The 5,697-nt window shown below is 38.4% G+C and overlaps 1 protein-coding gene across 1 annotated transcript in view; it reads right to left on the bottom strand.

Moving 5' to 3' along the window:
* LOC109918329 overlaps positions 1-5,697 on the bottom strand; it is an 859,583-nt gene that overhangs the window by 56,691 nt on the left and 797,195 nt on the right. The gene's annotated exons all lie outside the window — the stretch shown is intronic.

The raw sequence follows: 5,697 nt of genomic DNA, 5'->3' as shown, positions 1-5,697 counted from the left end.
TTCTTGTCAGACTAAGCTAATAATTCATTTTTTACAAATTAAATACTTTCAATAGCACCATTGTAGTACATTATTTTGCATGTTCAATACAAAATAGGTTTTAAAGTAATATAAAAGCCTTGGATATTCAGTGATTATTTGAGCCAGCTCTCTGAACTTTTACATAGCAGACTCCTCAGTGCCCAGTTGCTGTGTGTACTGTGCCTTGGAGGTGTTGCTGTTGGACTGGAGTGGACAAGGTCAGAAATCACACGACACCAGGTTATAGTCCAACAGGTTTATTTGAAAACACAAGCTTTCGGAGTGTAGTCCCTTTGTTAGGTGAAGTGAGAAAGAAGCACACAACACAGAATTTGTATGTAAAAGATCAAAGGGTCACACAACTGATGAGGATGTATTAAACAAACCTAAGATGCTGTTAAATCTTTAATCATTTAGAAGGTTTTAATTGATTAATATGTATCTCTAAATCACCGAATTTCTTTCAAGTCACTGTCCTGAGAGAACTCAGCGTTTTATCAGTGTAAAGAAGCGGTGACATATTAGGTCAGACAATGCTTCGTGACCCCACCACACTACACACCATCTCTCTCACACACTCTCACAAGCGCACACACTCTCACAAGCGCACACATTCACACAAGCACACACTCTGACACATCCTCCCTCATACAAACACAGTCTCTTAAGCACACACATATAATCTCCCCCCCCCTCCCTCCACCCAACCCCCCCCCCCCCCCCCCGACACACCCACTCAAACAAAAATCAAAGGGGTGTATTTGTATTTGCAGGTACGTTCTATTTTGTTCAAAAAGCACACAATTTATAGTCAGTCAGTCAATGTGGCATTTTATAAATTCCTACTTTAGAAATAAAACCAGTTTGATTCCAAGCCAAAACACAAACAGATTCTAAACAAGGCCTCACACCTAACATGCATTGTCTGACCTAAAATGTCACTTCGTGACACTGATAAAACCTTTAATTCTCTCAGGGCCGTGACTTGAAAGAAATCCAGGGATTTACATAGAAAATTTTATATGATTAATATGGATTGATTAATATGATCAAAGATTTAACAGCATTTTAGGTTTGTTTAATACATCCTTATCAGTTGTGTGACTTTTTGATCTTTTACCTATAAATCTGTGTTCTGTATGCTTTTTCCTCCCCACCTGATGAAGGGGCTATGCTCTGAAAGCTTGTGTTTTCAAATAAACCTGTTGGGCTATAACCTGGTGTTGTGTGATTTCTGACCGGTGTATCTGTGTGGAGTGAGTCAGGAGAAGTACTTTCAGATATTCTTGTATGATGTTCTGGGATATCCAAACAAAAAAAAACAAAATGTAAGAATGCTTTCTCAGCAGTTAGTACATTTAAATGCTTTTCTTAAATATCCCACTACCGAACCACCCATTTCACTTATTAAAATTACAAGTTACAAGCATTGCCCACTAAGGGCACTGCAACTATAACAGAAGGGTAGGGAAAGATAGCTGGGCTAATTCCAATTTGGAAGGGGAAATAATGCTTCCCCTCTCTAAATGCCTCAAGGATGTTGCAAATAATGTTTTCGGATCAACCTGTTCAGTGATTTTATTACATACCTCAGAGCAGATGAGACTTGAACCCAGGCTTCCTGCCTTGAAGGTAGGGACACCACTGTGGCACTGCAAGAGTCCTTGCAAATAACCTTTTCTTTTCCCCAATATTTTCATATCCAGAAGTGCTTTTGTATACGACTAAATAGTTTTCTCCCCAACTACCAGATCACCTACGATTTTCTTTTCTCATCTATTAACCATCACCAGTAGTACAACATGATTTCTAATTGATTAACTTGCATGCAAAATCCATTAAAGCTTTTCTAAACAGCAAGCTAATATTTGTCATTGGATCATATCTAACACTATTCCCAACAACTGTTATGAATTCAGCATTTTGTGTGTATAAAACTTTCAAAAATGCAAGAAGTTAATGAGACAAACTTGATTGTCTTTGGATCAGAGCTTAGTTTTAGTTGCAAACACTAAGTCTCCTGCCTCCTGTGAACAATTGGCCTTTTCTCCTATAATATCAAGACGAAAATCATCTGTCCCTGCCAAGAGTTATGACAACTATTTTATTTTCTCGTTTCTCTACCTAATCCATGTTGAAATAGATGCAACTTTTCTTGATCAGAGGATGATGGCCTCTGCTTCCATCCCAAGTGCGTACTAAAGAGAAAGTAACTAGAAAGCCTATACTATTATTTAAGTTTGGATGCAGTTTCTGAATAAAGGCTGTGGGTGGGAAGTATTAAGAACTGTCAACTTAAAATGCAGTCAGATGAAATCCTACAAAAGGAATTGGTTTCTGCTGATTAAGCCATTAGGATTCTCAGCAGAAATATCAGGCACTTGTGGTGTGATGGTTGTGTCCTTACCTCTGAGCTAGGAGGCCTGTGTTCAAGTCTCGGAGCTTTGTAACAACATCTCTGAACAGGTTGATTGGAAAATATCTGGAAAAGAACAAATCGAGATCATAGGCTCGTGTGCAGTTAGATTTAAAAAACAATGCCCTTTTTTAACCTGGATCGTTTTCTGTATAAATGACCACCTTGCCATATGTAAGTAGCACAGTGAAAGGTTGCAGAAGACTGTGTGGCTATACTAGTCAGATATAACCCTATCATCTAACTGTTTACACTATGTTTAAGTGTTGGCAACTGATATCTAAGGTTAACAAATGATTGTTAGTTCATTGACTTTTTAAATAGTTGGCAAGAGCGCTTATTCATTGACTCAGTAGCTTGTGTCAATCTGGAGGCAATGGCCTCGTAGTATTATCGCTAGGCTGTTAATTCAGAGATACAGATAATGTCCTGGGGACCCAGTTCGAATCCTGCCAAGGTAGATGGTGGAATTTGAACTTAATTAAAATCCAAAATTAAGAGTCTGATGAAGACCATAAATTGATTGTCAGGAAAACCTATCTAGTTCACTAATGCCATGCCATCATTATCTGGCCTGGCTTCCATGTGACTCCATGTTGACAGCAATGTGTTTGACTCTTAACTGCCCTCTAGGTAATTAGGGGTGGGCAATAAATGCTGGCCTAGTCAGTAACACCCTCATTCTGTGAATGGGGAAAAAGGCAGATGGTGAAATTCTTAATATAATCTGAACTGGTTGACATAAAGCTGTTTGACAAGCCAGTATTTAGACGTTATAAACTCCTAGGGCATAGACTGTGTGGTTGACCTCAGCTGTTTTTCAAACAACTAAAGATTCTGGTGCTGTTGATAAATGTTCCTGTCAGGATATTGATCTGGATGATCTTGCAGCATCTCGAATTTAGAGGAAACTGCAAATACAGGAAATATTGAAACAGGCCATTGCTGTATGGAAATCAGAACTATCAGATTAGGCGGGAGTATCGGTAACAAACTTGTTTTCTCTACAAAAATAACGTGTTAATGAAAACATAAATGTTGTAAAAAACTCAGCAGTGTAGTATAATGAGAATGGATATGATAATGCGATGATGTAACATTGATATATCGCTAGAGATGATGAAAGATTGGAACAACTTGTACCTGAAAGGTGCGCTAGAGAGTCTATATTTTTGTATAGCAGATCAAATAAGAGTTTGCAACACTTACTAGAAACAGATAACAGTCACTCATAGTTAAGAGAGAAACCATTGGGGTCACATACAACAAAAGAGACAGTATGAGCCATAGATAGCAAATATACAGGGCAGAACTGCCGAGTCTGAAACAGCCTGGCATCTCAAATCAGGAGGACAGAGCTATCAGGGTCTGTGGAGTGAACAGGCCAGATGACATTTGTGTTGTGAATCATAGAACATTACTGCTCCTACCTTCTCAGACACAAGGAGATGATAATGGTTTCTCGCTTATCATTTAATGATTGTTTGGACCCATCTTTTGCTCATTCATTTTTCCATTTTTATCATCTGTTTTTGTCTTTTAATCTCTTCTTTTTCTCTCCCCCTCTCAACCCTTCCTCTTGTTCTTTCCTCTGTTCTGTTCTATCCCAGCCTCTCTCTTTGCTGTGAAACTTTCACATCACTATCTCCTGTCAGTTCTGATGAAACGTCGACCGTCTTAAACACTAACCGAATAAAAACCGAAAGAACTGCGGATGCTGTAAATCAGGAATAAAAACAGAGGTTGCTGGAAAAGCTCAGCAGGTCTGGCAGCATCTGTGAAGAAAAAAATCAGAGTTAACCTTTCGGGTCCGGTGACCCTTCCTCAGAACAGAAACATTACACCACTTGTTTTTCTCTTTGCACAGGTCCTGGCCAAGCATTCCCAGCACTTCTGTTTTTAGTTTTCACATTTCAAAACATCCACAATGTTTTGCTATGGAGATGGGGTGTGACGCTGGATGGAACACTTAAGTGGATGAATTTGGTACCTGGTGGGTGGCTGCAATGCCAAGTTTTTCAATGCCACCCATATGCCATACTGGCAGGAAGATGTCAGGCTCCTGTCTCCATGCCTCCCTTGCAATCTTTCCAGCCCTCTCTCCTCTTAAGCCATCACTAAACAACCAAGAAAATTCACCCCATGTTTCTTTTACAATAGTTAATTTGGTTTTGAACAGAGATGAAAGGTTAAATATTGTTAAAGATTGGAAAAAGGACATAAATATACTTGTAAAAACTTCATGGTTTCATAATTTCTGCCATAAAAGCTCAGAACCTTATGCTTATAGAACATTCCACTAAAGTGCTGCTGAGTTTAGCTTCCACTGAAGGCAGTCATAAGGAAATATGCATGGTAGCTTTTCTCAGATTGGTAACTAGAATAAACTGAAAGGCTTACAATGAATGTTTAAAGCTATGCTTGACATTGAATAGAAAACTTAGTTAAAACGTGGGTCTGTAAAGTAAATTATATGCTATGGCTTTATTGCAATGTTGGTCAGCTAAGTGTATGGTTTATCATAGTATGGATTTCCTGCCAGTTCAACTGATGTTCTGTCTTGTCTCGATGAAATCTTAATTCTGCAATACTTTGAAATACTCTTCTATTTATGCAGTCCTTTTGCTTTCTTTTATATATCAAAGAACTGATGATGATGTCAAAAACTTTGATCCAGACTCCATGTTTTTCATATTCAGGTTTCGTTGTTGTATTCCCGGACATCACTGGCATCTTTCAGATGGATGATAACTTTTCATGAGATATTTAACCAACAATGTAATTGTATGTAGATTCTCTCTGTCTCTCTGACACACACACACACACACACTCATTCATTCATATATACACACATACAACAAATTGCTTCCTATCCTTCTGACAATAGTAACACATTCAAAAATGTGCGCAGAGTGTAAATCTTATGAAAATGGGCTCTGTGCTACAATTACATCAGATGAATGAAGTAACTGAAAATCCTTGATCGAAGAACAGTTTTCACTCGGTGTCATAAAAGGAAGGTGGACGGAGAGATTTGCAGAGGGATACCACATTGTCTCATCACTATAGGTCAAAGCCCTGAAGAACTATAGACATTTTAACTTATAATTCCAAAATGTGTTTATTTTTAAACGTAGCAACAGACATGGGCATAGCAATAGACATTTGGATGTGGCAGACACACCAGTTTGGTGAAATATCATAAGAAATAAGGTGAATTGTTTGAGAGATAGTACGAACTGCAGATGCTGGAGAATCTG

The sequence above is a fragment of the Rhincodon typus genome, chromosome 1 (assembly GCF_021869965.1).
Source record: "Rhincodon typus isolate 14 chromosome 1, sRhiTyp1.1, whole genome shotgun sequence".
NCBI lineage: Eukaryota > Metazoa > Chordata > Chondrichthyes > Orectolobiformes > Rhincodontidae > Rhincodon > Rhincodon typus.
This window is presented reverse-complemented; position numbering and strand designations above follow the sequence as displayed.